Source organism: Dendrobates tinctorius, unplaced genomic scaffold (assembly GCF_039654945.1).
Source record: "Dendrobates tinctorius isolate UK_male_01 unplaced genomic scaffold, ASM3965494v1 ptg000143l, whole genome shotgun sequence".
In the NCBI taxonomy this organism is placed as follows: domain Eukaryota; kingdom Metazoa; phylum Chordata; class Amphibia; order Anura; family Dendrobatidae; genus Dendrobates; species Dendrobates tinctorius.
The window spans coordinates 3,727,216-3,747,725 of record NW_027361810.1 but is presented as its reverse complement, the minus strand read 5'-3'; the positions used below and the strand labels follow the sequence as shown (position 1 = coordinate 3,747,725).

Sequence of the window (20,510 nt, the reverse complement as noted above, 5' to 3'; positions counted from 1 at the left end):
TGCTGATCTGTTATACCATGTTTTCAGCTCCACGTTGGATTCTTCTGCAAACACAGGTCAATGGCATAACTGAGTGTCAGGCTCACTAGGTGTGGTGGATCCTGAAAGCCCAAGTTCAACTTGGTACATGGGCAGCAGTGCAGCAAGCAGATACAGCAGAGGTACTGGAGGCCGCAGATTGACATGATACATCCTGGATTCAGCAGACAGGCAGCAGAGGTACTGGAAACTGCAAATAAATAGCAGTGGTGCAGGAAGTGGCAGGCAAACCAGTGATGTCCGGGAGAATTCAGTCAGGTAGCAGAAGTGGTAGCAGAAGTATTGGAAGCCTCGAGGAAACAGGAGATGTCCTGGGGACCCCAGACAGGCAGCAGAGGTACTGGAAACTATAAACAGGTCGTGGTGCACCAACAAACAAGGAAACCTAATATTAATACAAAGGTGTGTGTCTTGTTGGGGCTTATTATAGGCTTCGGCAGATAATCACATGGCAGCACTCCAGGTTACTTGCAATGCAGGACGTGGAGCACAATAAAGTTTAGTGGACCGGAGTGAAGGGAGCAGAGCCAAGACCTGGGACAGGTAACACTGAGTCTGCTCTTCCGCCTTCTGGATTACAACTCTGCTTCATCGGCCTCTGTGGTTCCAATTTTGCTACTCCTGTTGCTGTCCCGCTGGTACAGTCTCCGTGATCTATCTGTGTTAATCTGCAGCACCATCACCTGTCCAAGTCAGACGGGAAGTCATTGAGAATCCACCTCACAAGATGAGATAAAATGGCTGTCATCACTAAACATCACCAAAGAGACCCTTCTATCCAGCCCCACTTACAGATCTGCCTTCTATCTCCTGTCTCTTGGGTTTGATAATAGATGCTGTAAGACAAATATGGAGACAGATATCACCGTTCCTATCAGGGATGTCACCCAGTTTTCCAGTCTCTGGATGGTTTATGCAGAGATATTTGGCGTTGTGCTCATTCTCCTCCCAGCCTCTTATGTCTCTGACTGTGGCCATCTAATACGTGGCTCCACCATTGTATCCACAGTCTATAAACCTGATGTGTAGACGCTAGAGTTGAGCGATACCGTCCGATACTTCAAAGTATCGTATCGGATGGTATCGGCCGATCTTTAAAAAAAGTATCGGTATCGCCGATTCCGATACCGGAAGTCCCATTCAAGTCTATGGGACTTCCGGTATCGGAATAAGAAAAACCCTTTCCTGCCCTTGTACAGCCTCTCTGGGGTCTGTACGGGCCTTTCGGGGGGCTGTGCCGGCCTGCCAGGGGGTCTGTGCAGGCTCCGGTGGTCTGTGCCGGCCTGCCGGTGGTCTGTGCAGGCTCCGGGGGGCTGTGCCGGCCTGCCGGGGGGCTGTGCCGGCCTGCCGGTGGTCTGTGCAGGCTCCGGGGGTCTGTGCAGGCATCGTCCGATGGGACTACAAGTCCCATCGGGCGATGCCTGCTACCATGACAGTGATTGACACATTAGCCAATGATGGGACAGTAGTAGTCCCATCATCCGGCTAATGTGTTAAATGTAAAAAAAAAATAAAAAAAAATTACATGCTACATACATACAACATGCATACTACATACATGCTACATTCATACTACATACTACATACATGCTACATTCATACTACATAAATACTACATGCAACATACATACTACATATATACTACATGCATGCTACATACATACTGCATGCTACATACATACCACATATATACTACATACATACTACATGCATGCTACATGCTACATACATACCACATATATACTACATGCATGCTACATACATACTACATGCTACATGCATGCTACATGCTACATACATACTACATATATACTACATGCATGCTACATACATACTGCATGCTACATGCATGCTACATACATACTACATACATACTACATGCTACATACATACCACATATATACTACATACATACAATACATTCATACAATACATACATAGACATACAGTACATATAACATAGAGTAACATACTTACCAATACTTGTCACATTGTTCCCCGAAGCCATTGTCTTTTCCGGAATAAATATTAACATAACAAACCACAAAAATACTCACCCACGATCCGAAGCAGTCCACGAGTGTGTCCCACGACGATCTTGGGTAGAGAACTGCAGCATCAGCTGTTGCTGCCGTTCTCTACGGGCTGCAGGAATCCAATGACGGAAGGTAGGTATCCTTCCGCACTGTATTCCTCCGCCACTTAAAAAAAAAAAAAGTCCCTAGTCTCACTTTATGCCATTGCTGTGTGGGAATTTCCCACGCAGCAATGGCATAAAGTGAGACTAGGGACTTTTTTTTTTTTTAAGTGGCGGAGGAATACAGTGCGGAAGGATACCTACCTTCCGTCATTGGATTCCTGCAGCCCGTAGAGAACGGCAGCATCATCTGATGCTGCCGTTCTCTACCCAAGATCGTCGTGGGACACACTCGTGGACTGCTTCGGATCGTGGGTGAGTATTTTTGTGGTTTGTTATGTTAATATTTATTCCGGAAAAGACAATGGCTTCGGGGAACAATGTGACAAGTATTGGTAAGTATGTTACTCTATGTTATATGTACTGTATGTCTATGTATGTATTGTATGAATGTATTGTATGTATGTAGTATATATGTGGTATGTATGTAGCATGTAGTATGTATGTAGTATGTATGTAGCATGCATGTAGCATGTAGTATGTATGTAGCATGCATGTAGTATATATGTAGTATGTATGTAGCATGCATGTAGTATGTATGTAGCATGTATGTAGTATGTATGTGGTATGTATGTAGCATGTAGTATGTATGTAGCATGCATGTAGTATATATGTAGTATGTAGTATGTATGTAGTATGTATGTGGTATGTATGTAGCATGTAGTATGTATGTAGCATGCATGTAGCATGCATGTAGTATGTATGTAGCATGCATGTAGCATGCATGTAGTATGTATGTAGTATGTATGTAGTATGTATGTAGCATGCAGTATGTATGTAGCATGTATGTAGTATGTATGTAGTATATATGTAGTATGTATGTAGCATGTAGTATGTATGTAGCATGCATGTAGTATGTATGTAGCATGTAGTATGTATGTAGCATGCATGTAGTATGTATGTAGCATGTATGTAGCATGTATGTAGTATATATGTAGTATGTATGTAGCATGTAGTATGTATGTAGCATGCATGTAGTATGTATGTAGTATTTTTTTTTTTTTTTTTTTAACATTTAACACATTAGCCGGATGATGGGACTACTACTGTCCCATCATTGGCTAATGTGTCAATCACTGTCATGGTAGCAGGCATCGCCCGATGGGACTTGTAGTCCCATCGGACGATGCTTGCACAGACCCCCGGACATCAGCACAGCCCCCCGGCAGGCCGGCACAGCCCCCCGGCAGGCCGGTACAGACCCCCACAGGGTGCACAGACCACCGGCAGGCCGGCACAGCCCCCCGGCAGGCCGGTACAGACCCCCACAGGGTGCACAGACCACCGGCAGGCCGGCACAGCCCCCCGGCAGGCCGGTACAGACCCCCACAGGGTGCACAGACCACTGGCAGGCCGGCACAGCCCCCCCGGCAGGCCGGTACAGACCCCGGGCAGTCCACACAGCCCCCCGGCAGGCCGGCAGAGCCCCCCGGCAGGCCGGCAGAGACCCCCGGAAGGCCCGAAATGACGGCGCATCATGATGCGCACACACCGCGCATCATGATGACGTCAGTCTGTCAATCAACTTTGAACTTCCGATTCCGATGCCGAATTCCGATATTGAAAAAATATCGGAAGTCGGTATCGGAATTCCGATACAGCAAGTATCGGCCGATACCCGATACTTGCGGTATCGGAATGCTCAACATTAGTAGACGCTAAACATCTGCTTCTCTTTATAATTCACTTTTATTCAATTAGACCAGAGATGTAGGAAGCCGCCATCACTGTAGACTTGCAGTATTGCTTCTTTAGAATAACATCCTGCCGTGGGTCCAGGAATCGTACAACATAATAAACAAGTGGAGTAAAATCTCTTCACAATGCAAATTGTTCATTTCCCAAATATATAAGAATCTTATAATCAATGATGAAAGGCGCAATTTCCTGAAACAAGCAGAAATCGATATCTGCAGCACATGTGTAACCAGCGCTCAGGGTGTCGGAATTGTGCTGAGAAGACTTGTAAAATTGACTTCTGCGCAGAGGAAGTGTCTGAGTATGAATACTAATATGTGCCGATAGTTCATCACGACTAGTGATGAGCAAATCTTTGGCGATTTGAATTGGCCCCCAATTGATCTGGAAAGCCGTGTGTAACCCTCTAAGGTCTCCTACAACTGAAACCAACCCCTTAAAGCTCTTTAACGCAAGCACAGCCTTAATAATGTCCAGGTCTCTTCACCATTTATGACTGCAGGCAAGCAGATGATAACGGTCATAGTAACCAAAATGGTCACGGGGGATACTACGACAGAGAGGCATCAGAAGATCATTGCATCTGAATACACGAACTTCTGTACTTATTAGAAGTGCTTCACCATTCTATTAAACAGTGCAGGTTTTTCCCTTGCTCTGTCATTACAAGGGTTAATCAGTTCAGTTGATCTCCTGGAGCTCTCCATCCTGAATTGTCTCAGCTGTTCAGTGTTGGCCGTTCCCCTCTGCTATATAACTTGAGAGTTGCCAGTGATAGTTCTACTTCCTGGTTTGGTGTTGAAAGAGAAAGTTCAGTGTTTGGAGTTGGTGGTTGGAGAGTTTTTATGGAGATTGCTGCGTGGAGTTAGTTTGCGTGTTTATCTTCATCCTCTCACATTTGGTTTCCCCTTCCTATAACGTCTCTGTTTCCCAGTCTGTTGTTTTGTGAGAGTATTTGTATGATTGTAGTTTTTTGTTTTATCCCTGTCTGTTTTCTCTTGTCTGTCTGCTTAGTGTTTTCCTATACATCTCGGCCCCTCAATGCTTTGTCAGATAGGTTCTGTGGGGGTCGTAATAAATTTCTGTTTTTCAGGGAGGCCTGCAAACTTTATTTTAGATTACATCCTCATTCCTCGATTATCGAGGAGCAATGGATGGAGATCCTCATCATCAGTCTGGGCATTTTCTCTCCTGTGTGATTCCCTGGCGCTTCAGACGGTCAAGGAATTTTGTCTGGCTCTGGGTCTTCTCTATGATGACCCTGATCATGTTTCTCTGGCTGAGTCCAATCTAAGTCAGCTGCTGCAAGGAGACCGGCCAGTGGAGGAGTATTGCTCCGAGTTCCTTAGGTGGTCTACTGATACTATGTGGTATGACGCCGCGCTCCATAGTCAGTTCTGTCAGGGGTTTTCTGAAAAGGTAAAGGATGTTCTGTATGAGGCCCCGATTTCCCTGAAGCCAACCATGTCTCTAGCTATCCGAGTGGACCACTGTCTATGTCAGAGACATAAAAAGACACTTCAATTTTCGGGGGCAGGGGTCAATGGAACCTAGGGCTGAGTTTATCAAGGAACCCATGCAGTTGGGAGGAACAACTCGTTTTACCGGTCCTCCTGTGGTTTGGATCAAAAAGGGAGTGTGTTTTTTCTGTGGTGGGAAGGGTCATTTTGTTGGTACTTGTCCATCTATACATAACCACAAACAGCTGCCAGAAAACTAAGGAGCCCTAGTTGCCAGTAGATTAGCAAGCCAGGTATTTATATTTCATCTGTAAGTAAGTCACAATTCTTTTTACCAGCCGAGATCCATTTTGGCGAAAGTAAGGTGGTTATTTAAGCCTTTTTGGACAGTGGGGAGGGATTTAAACTGATTGGCGCACGGTTTATTCAGGACCAGGGTCTCAATCCTTCGATTCTCTATTGATTCCGCAAACTTGCGCCAAGGGCACACTACCCAGGTCATTCTAGGGATACGCCTGCAGGTGGGGGCCATGTACTTAGAATCTATCGGTTGATAAGTGCTAGAGGGCTTGCCTTCATCTGTGGTTCTTAGCCTACCTTGGTTGATGTTGCACAATCCCGTGGTGGACTGAGAGACTCGGGAGGTAGTAGGGTGAAATGAGTGCTGTCAAAGGCACTGCTTGGACACCTGTTAAGCCAGGTTGGATACCCGGTCCCTGATGGAATACATGTCCTATTTTGAGGATGTGTTCTCGGAACAGGGTGTCAGGAACTTCCTCCTCATCATCCTTATTATTGCGCAATTAATTTAATGGATCTGTACTCACTAAATGCTGATGAGGATGATTAGATCGGCTGTGACTTCTGCCTGCCTGTCCATTATGTTCTGTACTGTTCTGCTGCTGTCATTGCCGCTGTTCAGCCATTAGAAGTATAATTTGCTTTCATCTAATATTGGGCTTTGAGTTCATGAGATGCTGCTGTTCTGGGGCCCATAATTCATCTGTTATCTCTGCTGTTATCTCTGCAGCCTCGATAACTACACTCCAAGCACTGGTTGGGTCTGGACACATTGCAGGACCCTACAGATCTGTCCACTGTTACCTTTCATCATGAATCTGTACATAGAATCTGACAACTCTTAATATGATGTCCACAGGCAGTCTTTGCACTCACCACTCCACTTAGGAGGTCACAGGGAATGCTTTGATTTCATCCCTACAAAGGGATCTGGTTTATCTGGTATTTGCAGCAGAGGCCCCTGGGTTGCATCCACAGAGTAGCTACTGGCCCACAAAGCAAGTTGGAAAAGAGATGATGCAAAAGGCAAAATTGGAAGGTACTGAAAACACAATCATAGCCAGATACATGCGGCTCGTTTAAAAAGTCCCATTCCCCAATTATTGTAGGATGCATCAACTTCTGCACTTTTTCTGAACAATCACATCAATGTGATGGGAAAGTTAATTTTACTCCTCCTTCTACCATGGCGGTCACATAAGCACTGTCTAGAAATATGAGACACAAGAGAACTAACCAGACACAACTTTTGCTTTCGGCTCTTTCTCCTTCTCTGCAATGCATCTTTAGTCATAGAAGTCTTTGGGGAGTGAAGAATGGTTCAAACACTTAAAGGGTTATTCTAGAAATACAGGGTTATGCCTTATCCATTGAGTAAGGAATACACTGATGAACACTGAGGGTCTGACTGCTGGGACCCCCAGTGATCCTGAGATCAGGGCTCTGGATCCCTGTAGAGTCCAGTCCTGAATGGAGCAGAGGTCCTCACCCTCCTCTGCACTCATTGTCTATTGGCCTGCTGGGGAACATCAGTGGTGCGTTATCTATGGACATCCCATAGACCATAAATGAGAGGTGCAGCATGTGCCCCATTCAGGACGGGACTCTGAAGAGCCGCACTCAGGATTGATCAGCAATAAGCAAAAATTACTGGTGAGAAGAAGTTGAACCTCAGAGATGTCGCTTCTGCACCAGACAGGAAATGTAGATGGCGTCCCCCAGTCACACGGCCCAGACTCCCCCCAAATGGCAGATATTACTGGGATTTGTACGGAAAATGAACTGTGACGACTTCTTATGTTCTCGCACAGTTTATGCATTCAGTAAATCTGTGGGGCGCAATGTTCTCCACTTCCCATGCGTTTACCTGCTTATCTCCCCTACAAGCCGTGCATTGCCCCCCGTTGTTATTGATGATGATAATGCCTTTATGGCTGCAGTAAATGTACAGCGGATCTATTATTGTCACTTTTTAATTAAGTCCAGTTCATGTTTGTCCTCAGAGATGAACATTGCCTCGAAGTGATGCTAATCTCCGACATGTTGGTATTAATTGGCTGAGGTCTATTGGGTGTAATAGGGACGAAGCTTCTGCGTCGCTGATTACTGCGGGTATTGATTCCGCTCTCGTCTTAGTATTATCCACATTTCAGCATTGATGAAGAGATTATTACACTTATGGTAAATGAAGATAGTGGATTATTAGGACTTGGAATGAAGCAAACAGGTCATAGATTTACACTAAGCCAAACATTGTAGATTCAAAGTGTAAGAAAAAGAAACAAAGTAGAAAACAATTATAAGTTTATATTAGATGTAGCATTCATTTCAGATTACAAGACTACAGGAAATCTATTGTATCATCTTATTTAAGTATCACTGATTAATTAACCCATCAGATGCAGATAGAGAAGTGCGATCCGTGACTGCACAGAACACGTCTCCTCCAAAGACCAGATGTGGCGGATTTACACCACTCCAACCGACGCCCGGCATTGTGCTTGGTGATGTAAGGCTGCATTCAGTTGCTTGGCCATGAAGCACCTGGTGGAGGCGCAGTGTTTGTGCTGATACCAGAGGAGATCTGGGCTCGGCGGTTATGAGGTCAGCAGAGCGGTGGTGGCTTATCTGCACTCGGCCCCCCGTTCTGTAATGTTACGGGGTCTCCTCTTTGTGGCTGAGTTGCTGCGGTTCCTTCCACTTCTCAGTATTATCACTCACAGGTGATGGGGAAGATTCAGGAGGAAAAGTCATGGACGGACTTGTTACCCTGGTGGTTTCCATTACAGGACCGCGCTGGTATCAGGAGCTCTGCACCACCGGCCGCTCAGTCACATGGTAGTAAAGACGGGATGTGGGGGCCGCAGGTTATACACTTGGGGGTCTAGGGGCTGGAGATTGTACACTGGAGGTGGGGACCGGAGGTTATACACTGGGGATGATGAGGCTGAATGTTATATACCGGCGGCGAGGGTCTGGATGTTATATCCGGGGGACGTGGAGGCTGGATGTTATATAAAGGGAGGCATTAGGGCCGGGCATTATACAAAGGGGCCATCAGAGCTAGGTGTTATACACCAGGGGGTGAGGGGCTGAATATTATACATGGGGCAATGAAGGTTGGACAAGAAGAGCCGTACACAGGACGACCCGGATCTGCGGGGCTTCAGACATGTCAGCAGAATTATTGGCCACTGGTTTTGGATCTGAATGATACATTTACTATAATTGGAGTTCAGACACCACAGATGTATTTCAGTGTAATCGGCTCATTATTACTGTGGGCCAAACCGTAAATGAAGTGATCGCCTCACACTGGTCTGATATCGCAGCCATATTCTGGATACTGACCATCGGACCAGTTGTTTAGTGGAGTTTATCGATCACATTGCCCCACGCTTGTTCCACTTGGCGTCCATCAGTTCATGTGACGTGTGAAGCTCTAATCCTTCTCACGCATCTGCTAATAGCTGCGACTGATTAGTCAGAATACTGCCCCCTGTGGCCATTGAAGAGCATTGACCGACTAACAGTGTAAAAGCATAGTCCTTCTTTTTTTAAATTTTTTATACATCAGGTCGGGCACTAATATAAGAAAAGTTCCCATAGGAAAGTATTCCCTGTAATAGCTGATAACTGCGGAGAATCTGCGGGCATTTGCTCAGGATGGACACAATCTTCTACGTAAGGAGATTAACTAACATGAAAAATATTGTACGATTTATGACTCTATCCGTCCTAATTCCAGCCGTCATCTCCTAATCCTCAGATAAAATAAACGTGTATGGTAAATGAAAATCTGCGGACGAGTGCGGAGGAGATAAATGTATCGAAGTCACACACAAGAATCTGGAACATCGATCACATTGTGTCTAATGCAATAGGAAGAGAAAACAGAGGTTAGTCTGAGCTTATTGTGGGGGCCGAGTCCATGTCCAGTGACCGGAATATAATACTGAACAGGATTATTATTAATATCTGCCTATGCTGCTGTAATTTGCAACAAGGTTATTAAAGTGTCGCACATTGATACTGCACATTCAGCGCATCTTTGGAGATAACACTTCTCTCTAGAACTCACTTTCCATTTTTTTATGGCAGTAAACTGAGGATTACAGCTTTTTTCAACATTGGCAAAGTGGAAATTCAGAAATCCGCCATACATACATCTGCATAGATGGCCGCGCGCATTTTCCCACCCACTTTTTTAAAATGGCATAAAAAAGTTAATTTTGACAAAGAAATTGTCACAGGGTCCTTCTTCAGTATCACACAATCAACAGAGCGAGGGAAGTGTAAACAATCCCAAGACCTTTATTATAGGCAAAATTCGAAGGTCCATAAACAATCCACCACACTGAGGATACCATAGTCCAGAACACGTATGCAGTACAGTAACAGGATAAAATGTCCAGGGAGATAAGAGTCCAAAAATCCAGCAGCCAGAGGATAAAAAGTCCATACGCTTCCCTTTCTCTCTGACGTGCTGTGTTCACACGATGCTCTCCACACAGGAACTGACTTCCTCCCTCCTGTCCTTTCAAGCCCCCTCCCTATGTCCAGGAGTAGTCAGACGGGTTAGGGTGGTTTTCCATCCTCCCAGACCTGACAAAGGTGCCTGGGGGATTAAGACACTACAGGGGGTCATGAAGAGACATAGATACAGTTAGGCTGCAGACATACAAGGCAACAAGAAAAACACTATGAAAATCAGTGAAATAGAAATATACACAAAATGATATCCACATAGCATATCACACCATCACAGAAATGATGGAGGCCAATATTTTCAACTTTCTTAATTCTACATCATAATACTGGCACATTGGCCTTCATACACCATACATATTGAAAGGACACCGAAGATGATAAGTAAAATGAGTATAAATGTGTGTACTGAGGCTGAGGATATGCACATAATGTGAACTAGATTACCCATTCATGTAGGAAATCACCTGACCCACGGGATTGACACCTTTAAGTTATGCAGGGACCGGTATATCCAATAAATGGTATGGATGTCCACATTATGTACATCTCCTCAGCCTATTTCAATACAGACATTTATACTCATTTTACTTATCATCCTCAGTAGCTGCTGCCTCTCAGACGTCTGTTTCTCTTATTAATGAATAGACCCAGGTATTAATTGACTGTTTTTGGACTTTGTCACCTTCTTCATTCACATAACATCCCCCTATATGTACATGTGCCACTGTCACTCACCGTCTTGTTCTTTTTCTTCCAGTACTGAATAGTGCCTCCTCACGACCGCGGTTCTTTAATAATAACATATGGCATTTTCCATTACAGCTCCTCTCAGGTACCTGTCTTGGCACTCATTCCAGTCGGCTATCACGAAGTTCACAGTATCCTTTTTGCTTAGTGTCACACTTGTTGCCTGTTTTAAACTTCCTAGGGCACGTTTCTTACATATGTTCCTTACAAACCATCACCGCCCTTGGAACCTGTGGAGTCTCACTAGGCTCACTTCAACCTTATATCAGGATTCGCTGTTTCAGTTTTTATTTAGTTATCGACTTCGTGTTTAAACTGTACATGATGTTCATACGTTTATCATCGGCCTCCTGTTGCTCGGATATTTGCTATATATTCATTTGTTCACTAATTATAATGCCTTGTCCTTTTGTAAACTCATTCTAGTTAAAACCAACTATGAAAAAAATTCTGTTTCTGAGGAAGGTCAATTGTATGACCGAAAACGTTTAAAGGAATGTACTCAACTGGACGCCTTTCACAATAAAAGGAACCGTCAAACCAATTTTTCTTTTTGAGTGCCAAGTTTTTGTACTACATTGTAAAAGTAGCATCAGAGGTCAAGGAATAGCCAGGAATTATCTGGAAGCTAGCAACAGTTTAAGTAGGGTGTGGTAATGCCCCATTGGCAACAGTAGGTAGAAATGTAAAAAAAAAAAGCATATTTGGTTTCTCTACATCCATAAAAGTCCTATTTTAAAATTTAAACTTGGGTACCATTGGATCTCCAGCATCCTGATCCTTAGGGTAACTCATTAAAATTACATGCTGAGACAACCCCTTTAATGCTTACTCCTAAATGAATCTTACAAATGTGTGATGCTCCTGTGATGCTGCGCGGCCTCTGTAGTTGACCCCGATGGCTGAAAGTCTCCAAGTTACCTCTAGTGGCTGCAGTTGTTTGATTTGATAGGTTTTCCATCTTCTCTGTTTTCTTCTTTGTAACAAATTAAATTCGATTTTCGCAAAGAAGAAGAAGAACAAGTTATTGTTGAGTTATCTGGACTTTATCAGCGGCCATCTGACTTCACATGAGAGCAGACCTGGCCGTGACGCTGCAGGACGCTGCACATCGTACTCGTCACAGAGGAATCTCAGCGTCACCTTCCTGTCTGTGATTGGTGACGTCACGCAGATGAATGTTCCCAGTGGTGACACATTACACGTGACAGCGCAGAAGGCGATCGCTCCGTAAACCGCACCTTGGCGCTCTCTCCTTGTGTCGCTGCCGTTCTGAAACGATAAAATTGTTTAACTGAAATGGAAAATGGAACAGATTTAAGGAAATCTTCTTGTTAGAAACTGTAATTCATCCGTCTGTTTATGTGAAAACGTCCCGAGGGGCTTTCTCAGACGGAAGGAAAATTAGATAAAGCTTTATAGCCGCTGTGCATTTTATAGAGGAAATGGTTCGCTGCAGGATCATCCGCACTGTTATGTCTCAGACCTTTATCCCTGAGTATAGCGCCACATGCTGGGCTAGTTATATGCGAGCTATTGTCCTCTGTTATCAGTGCGGCCCCGTCTGATGTCACTGATGTCACTCCACACCAGCAGATCACACAGGCTAGGCTCTTTATTAGGGTAAAATATGGAGACTGTATATTATGGTAATTTATGTGAGCACTCCATGGCAGTATTATGTGCGCTGTATATATCAATGTTATATTAGCACTACATGGCAGTATTATGTGTGCTGTATATATCAGTGTTATATTAGCATTATATGGCAGTATTATGTGTGTTGTATGTGTCAGTGTTATATTAGCACTACGTGGAAGTATTATGTGCGCTGTATATATCAGTGTTATTAGCACTACGTGGAAGAATTATGTGCGCTGTATATATCAGTGTTATATTAGCATTATATGGCAGTATTATGTGTGCTGTATATGTCAGTTTTATATTAGCACTACGTGGCAGTATTATGTGTGCTGTACATGTCAGTGTTTTATTAGCACTACATGGCAGTATTATGTGTGCTGTATATGTCAGTGTTTTATTAGCACTACATGGCAGTATTATATGATCTGTATATGTCAGTGTTATTAGCACTACATGGCAGTATTATGTGTGCTGTATATATCAGTGTTATTAGCACTACATGGCAGTATTATGTGTGCTGTATATATCAGTGTTATATTAGCATTATATGGCAGTATTATGTGTGCTGTATGTGTCAGTGTTTTATTAGCACTACATGGCAGTATTATATGATCTGTATATGTCAGTGTTATTAGCACTACATGGCAGTATTATGTGCGCTGTATATATCAGTGTTATTAGCACTACATGGCAGTATTATGTGTGCTGTATATATCAGTGTTATATTAGCATTATATAGCAGTATTATGTGTGCTGTATGTGTCAGTGTTATATTAGCACTACATGGCAGTATTATGTGTGCTGTATATGTCAGTGTTATTAGCACTACGTGGAAGTATTATGTGCGCTGTATATATCAGTGTTATATTAGCATTATATGGCAGTATTATGTGTGCTGTATATGTCAGTGTTTTATTAGCAATACATGGCAATATTATGTGTGCTGTATATGTCAGTGTTTTATTAGCACTACATGGCAGTATTATATGATCTGTATATGTCAGTGTTTTATTAGCACTACGTGGCAGTATTATGTATGCTGTATATGTCAGTGCTATTAGCACTACATGGCAGTATTATGTGTGCTGTATATGTCAGTGTTATTAGCACTACATGGCAGTATTATATGATCTGTATATGTCAGTGTTTTATTAGCACTACGTGGCAGTATTATGTGGGCTATTTTTCTAACCCAAATAATTCTGTAGAATTATGGCGACACATGTGGTGAATGTTATACCTGTGGTTCCGAGATCCCTTCTCCGTAAAGTCGACCTTGTGCGACCTTCAGCTTTTTTCAGAGCAGATAATACAATAATACTCTGGATGGAAACAAATGTGAGACTTGCTCACTGATGGCGGAACATCTCGTTAGCAGACATCACCCGTGTGCCGGTGCTCAGCTGCTGCGCTCTTCGCATATTCGCAGCTCATGTTCCCAATTTATAAAGTCTTCTCAGCGATTCGTGCAGACTTGTAAATCTCGCCTCGCGGTCACCGGCACAAACAATTTCTAACCTTCGTGACACGGTGGCTGCAATTTTCCGCCTTGGAAATCTCGGTGTGTTCTGCTCCCTGAAGCGACGGCATTATCACATTGTCATTCTTCATGAGCAAAGAATGGAGAATTGCTCATCTCTGAGCTCCGGGTGTAATGCGCTCAGGATAATGAGCGCTGCGCACTTGTTACAATGCATCCCTGCTTCCAGTGATGACTTTCAGAAATGTCTTCCATATTGGCTCGGTGCCCCCTCGGCGGCTCGGTGCCCCCTCGGCAGCTCCGTGCACCTTCACACCTATAGCAAGTAGACAGGAAGATGTGCAAAGTGCTCGGCCACGCCCAGAGTGCACCCAGCCCTTCATTACTCCTGATATTTTGGAGCATGTCATGATGTAACAGCGTTACATGGCGCTGACACACGCCGTCACGTTACAAGCACAGACATCCGGGGAATCGTTGCAGAATCACGTTACCATTTCATTATCAGTGCACATTGAACAAAACCCAAAAACTTGTCCCGTGAGAATTACCCCCCAGTACGGCGACGGTGATGGAAACATAAAAAAGCTACGGTTCTTAGATGAAGGGGAGGAAAAAAACTAAAGTGCAGGAAGGGGTTAAAACGTGGAGAAAAATGTGCCTTTTCCTGGCAGAATCCTGATATTGTAAGTTTAATGTTTGAGAGGAAGAAAAAAGTTTTTATTCCATTTTTATCTAATGTGATGCGGTGGAGCGCGGGCCGCAGTCTCCCCCGAAGAACCGCAGCGGCTGTCAGCCCGAGCAGAGACGGAGATGATTGACAGGATGATTGCAGCGTTCGTGGCGCCTGTCACACCGCTCAGGTACAGTAGTAGCTGCTATATTTGGCTCCACAGACAGAGGCGTCTCAGCAGAAGATTCAGTGATCGGATTCAGAATGGAAGAAGCGTCTGCAGTGTTCAAGAAAAAAAGAATAAATTGGGAAATCTGAGTTCTCTGGAAACTCTGACCCCCACCAGTTCCTGACAGCTCGCTAAGCCCACGTTCACACGGTCAGTATGTGCTCAGTAGAGTTGAGCGAAACAGGTTGGCCAGATTCATAAGTCGCCTACTTATGGCAAAGTCGGGTTTCGCCGACCGAAACCCGACCACAGCATGAAGTCGGCCATGCGGTCGGCAAAACAAGCTCCAAACTCGGATTTCCCAGAATGCTTGCACGTGACTTTTTTTAGCCACTGAGCAAGGTCAGAGAGAGAGTTTTCGCGCACTTTAAAAAAGCGGTCCGGCATGTACTGTGGGGAAAAAAAGTATTTAGTCAGTCAGCAATAGTGCAAGTTCCACCACTTAAAAAGATGAGAGGCGTCTGTAATTTAGAATCATAGAATCATAGAATCATAGAATCGTAGAGTTGGAAGGGACCTCCTGGGCCATCTGGTCCAACCCCCTGCTCAAAGCAGGATTCGCTAAATCATCCCAGTCAGATGTCTGTCCAGCCTCTGTTTGAAGACTTCCATTGAAGGAGAACTCACCACTTCTCGTGGCAGCCTGTTCCACTCATTGATCACTCTAACTGTCAAAAAGTTTTTTCTAATATCTAATCTGTGTCTCTTCCCATTCAGTTTCATCCCATTGCTTCTAGTCTTTCCTTGTGCAAATGAGAATAAAGTTGATCCTTCTACAATGTGACAGCCCTTTAGATATTTGTAGACAGCTATTAAGTCTCCTCTCAGTCTTCTCTTTTGCAAACTAAACATTCCCAAATCCTGCAACCTTTCCTCATAAGACAGGGTTTGCAGACCGGTCACCATTCTGGTCGCTCTTTTCTGAACTTGCTCCAGTTTGTTGATGTCTTTTTTAAAATGTGGTGCCCAAAACTGGACACAATATTCCAGATGAGGTCTGACCAAAGAGGAGTAGAGGGAAATAATGACTTCACGTGATCTAGACTGTATGCTTCTGTTAATACATCCTAGAATTGCATTTGCCTTTTTTGCTGCTGCATCACACTGTTGACTCATATTCAGTCTGTGATCTATTAGTATACCCAAGTCTTTTTCACATGTGCTGTCACTTAGCCCTATTCCTCCCATTCTATATATGTTTTTTTCATTTTTATTGCCCAGATGTAGTACTTTGCATTTCTCCCTGTTAAAAACCATTCTGTTAGTTGCTGCCCACTTCTCCAGTTTATTTAAATCTTTTTGAATCCTCTCTCTCTCTTCTCTAGTATTAGCTATCCATCCTAGCTTTGTGTCATCAGCAAATTTAATCAGTTTACCCTCAATTCCTTCATCTAAATCGTTGATAAAGATGTTGAACAATACAGGGCCCAGGACAGAGCCCTGTGGTACCCCACTTGAGACATTCTTCCAACTGGATGTGCAGCCATTTACGACCACTCTTTGGGTCCGATCACTAAGCCAGTTATGAATCCACCTAACAGTTGCCTTGTCCATTCCATACTTAGTCATTTTTTCAATAAGGATTGTATGAGAGACTTTGTCAAATGCTTTGCTGAAGTCAAGATATACTATATCTACAGCATTTCCTTGATCCACCCAATCAGTGATACCGTCATAGAAGGAAATTAAGTTAGTCTGACATGACTTATTAGTTAGAAACCCATGCTGACTCTGTTTAATCACTTCATTCTTATCCAGGTATTGACATACATGTTGTTTAATAATTTGTTCAAAGATCTTTCCTGGTATAGAAGTCAGACTCACCGGCCTATAGTTGCCTGGGTCCACCTTCTTCCCCTTTTTGAAGATAGGAACAACATTTGCTCTTCTCCAGTCTTCTGGCACTTCTCCTGTTCTCCAAGAATTTTCAAAGATTATGGAGAGGGGTTCAAAAATTTCTTCTGCTATCTCCTTCAGTACTCTGGGGTGTAATTCATCTGGACCTGGAGACTTGAATTCATTTAGGTTAGCTAAGTGTTTCCTCACTATCTTTCTGTTTATAGATATCCTGGATTTTTCTATTCCCTTAATAGGACAGTGAATAACAGTTGATGTTGCATTTCCTTTCTGAGAGAAAACAGATGCAAAATAGGAATTTAAAAGTTCAGCCTTCTCAACATCCTGTCTTACCATTTCATCATTTTCATCCTGTAAAAATCCTATAGCATCTTTGACTTTTCTTTTACTTTTGACATATCCCCAAAATCCTTTATTATTGCTTTTGACATCTCTTGCAAGCCTCAGTTCATTTTCAGCTTTAGATAATCTGATTTGTGCCCTGCAGGTTTTGCAGACAGCATTATATTCTTCTTTAGATATGCCTCCCTCTTTCCATTTTATAAACATTTTTTTCTTCCTTTTTAGCATGTGCTTAAGTTCTGTGTTCATCCATCCTGGTTTCCTTAAATGCTTCCTATTCTTCCCTCTTTTCGGAATTGTTAACAACTGTGCTTTGAGAATTTCATTTTTCAAGATTTCCCATCCTTCCTGGACATTTTTGTCTTTAAGGATATCCAGCCATTGGATCCCTCCAATTCTCTTTCTGAATCCCTTAAAATCTGCCTTTCTGAAATCTAACCTTGACGTCTGAGTCTTCACAGGTCTTCCTCCTCTAGTTATCCAAAATTCTAAAATAGCATGGTCGCTACCTCCTAGGGTCCCAGCCACTTTTACCTCCTCAACCATTTCCTCCCTGTTTATAAGGATTAGATCCAAGGTAGCAGTTCCCCTTGTTTTCTCCCTTACCTTTTGGAAGATAAAGTTGTCAGCAAGAGAGGATAAGAATTTCCTTGACCTGTTAGTTTTGCCTGAGAGAGATTCCCAACAAATGTCTGGATAGTTGAAATCTCCCATGACAACTATGTCATATTTTTTGGAGAATTTGGCCATCTGATGCATAAAGAGTTCATCTATATCTTCGGCTTGCACAGGCGGCCTGTAGTAAATGCCTACAATGGTGTCCTTTCCATTGTTCTGTCCTTGTATTCTTACCCAAACAGTTTCCACAGAACTCCCAGTCTCTGAAGCTTCAATCTCTGTGCAGATATACGCGTTTCTAACATACAATGCGACACCTCCTCCTCGTTTATCAAGTCTGTTTCTTGCAAATAAGTTGTATCCTTCTAGTCTTGTATTCCAATCATGTGTATTGTCCCACCAAGTTTCAGTGATTCCAATGACATCATATTTCTGTTCCTGTGTTAGTAGTTCCAATTCTCCTTGTTTGTTGCCCATGCTTTGTGCATTAGTATAGAAACATTTTAGTTTGTGATTGGTTTCTCTTTCTCCAATATTTTTATTAATTAGATTCTTTCGTCTTTGTTCTTCCTTTCCACTTCTAATAGCAGAGTTCTCAATAGCATTTGTCAGGTGTATGGGTTTTTCTGGTCTTTTGCTTCCCTTCCCATGTTGTTCTAGTTTAAAGCTCTCCTTACAAGTGTAGCAAGGCGATTTCCAAATACATACTTTCCAGTCTTCGTAAGGTGCACCCCATCTCTAGCAAGTAGTCCATCGTATAAGTAGTTCACTCCGTGATCCAGAAATCCAAATCGTTGCTGACGGCACCATCGACGTAGCCAGTTGTTCACCTGCAGAATCTTATTCCACCTCCTTGTTCCATGGCCATCCACTGGGAGGATGGAAGAGAAGACCACCTGCGCTCCCAGTTCTTTCACTTTCTTGCCTAAGTCTTCAAAGTCTCTGCAGATGGTTTCCAGGTCGTTTCTTGCAGTGTCATTTGTCCCCACATGTAGTAGCAGGAATGGGTAGTCATCTGTAGGTCTGAAGAGTCCTGATATCCTGTCAGACACATCTTTAATTTTTGCACCTGGAAGACAGCACATTTCTCTTGAAGTTATATCCGGTCTGCAGATAGCAGCCTCTGTTCCTCTCAGCAGGGAATCCCCCATGACCACCACTCTCCGTTTCTTCTTCACAACATTTTTCTTTCTCCATCCAGGAGGACTCTGAGGGCGTACAAGGTTGCTGTTTGTTGGCAAAGTCTTATCCTGATGTATTTCTTCATCGTTTTCCTGCGTGAGAGCCTGGTACTGGTTCCTGAGCAGTATGGGTGCTGACTGCCTCCTGATCCTCCTGCTTCTCTGGGTCACATGTCTCCATTCCTCTGTTTCTTCAGGTGCACTTCGAATTTCTTCTCTTTCTGTAACATGAAGAGATAATTCTGCTCTGTCCAAGAACTCTTCACCTTCCTTAATGATCTTCAACGTAGCTAACCTCTCTTCGAGATTTTGCAACTTTTCCTCCAACAGGGACACAAGCTTGCATTTGTGGCATGTGAACATTGGCTTCTCAACAGGTAAATCTGTGAACATGTAGCAAGAAATGCAGCTCACCAAATGGCTCCTGGCCTCTTCCATTTGAGGTCGAGGTTGAGGTCTACCTTCCATTTACATCATAGGTAGACCTCAACTATGGGAGACAAACTGAGAAAAAAAAATCCAGAAAATCACATTGTCTGTTTTTTTTCATTTTATTTGCATATTATGGTGGAAAATAAGTATTTGGTCAGAAACAAGCAATCAAGATTTCTGGCTCTCACAGACCTGTAACTTCTTCTTTAAGAGTCTCCTCTTTCCTCCACTCATTACCTGTAGTAATGGCACCTGTTTAAACTTGTTATCAGTATAAAAAGACACCTGTGCACACCCTCAAACAGTCTGACTCCAAACTCCACTATGGTGAAGACCAAAGAGCTGTCAAAGGACACCAGAAATAAAATTGTAGCCCTGCACCAGGCTGGGAAGACTGAATCTGCAATAGCCAACCAGCTTGGAGTGAAGAAATCAACTGTGGGAGCAATAATTAGAAAATAGAAGACATACAAGACCACTGATAATCTCCCTCGATCTGGTGCTCCACGCAAAATCCCACCCCGTGGGTCAGAATGATCACAAGAACGGTGAGCAAAAATCCCAGAACCACGCGGGGGGACCTAGTGAATGAACTGCAGAGAGCTGGGACCAATGTAACAAGGCCTACCATAAGTAACACACTACGCCACCATGGACTCAGATCCTGCAGTGCCAGACGTGTCCCACTGCTTAAGCCTGTACATGTCCGGGCCCGTCTGAAGTTTGCTAGAGAGCATTTGGATGATCCAGAGGAGTTTTGGGAGAATGTCCTATGGTCTGATGAAACCAAACTGGAACTGTTTGGTAGAAACACAACTTGTCGTGTTTGGAGGAAAAAGAATACTGAGTTGCATCCATCAAACACCATACCTATTGTAAAGCATGGTGGTGGAAACATCATGCTTTGGGGCTGTTTCTCTGCAAAGGGGCCAGGACGACTGATCCGGGTACATGAAAGAATGAATGGGGCCATGTATTGTGAGATTTTGAGTGCAAACCTCCTTCCATCAGCAAGGGCATTGAAGATGAAACGTGGCTGGGTCTTTCAACATGACAATGATCCAAAGCACACCGCCAGGGCAACGAAGGAGTGGCTTCGTAAGAAGCATTTCAAGGTCCTGG

At 43.6% G+C, this 20,510-nt stretch overlaps 1 long non-coding RNA gene across 1 annotated transcript; it reads right to left on the bottom strand.

Annotated features, from left to right (window-relative positions):
• Window positions 1-9,992: 9,992 nt before the first annotated feature.
• LOC141049086 (uncharacterized) lies at window positions 9,993-14,353 on the bottom strand. Its single transcript, XR_012220241.1, has 3 exons — window positions 13,817-14,353; window positions 10,921-12,204; window positions 9,993-10,328 (listed from the first exon to the last, which is right to left on the bottom strand). It is a non-coding gene; the product is annotated as an uncharacterized lncRNA (long non-coding RNA).
• Window positions 14,354-20,510: the final 6,157 nt, after the last annotated feature.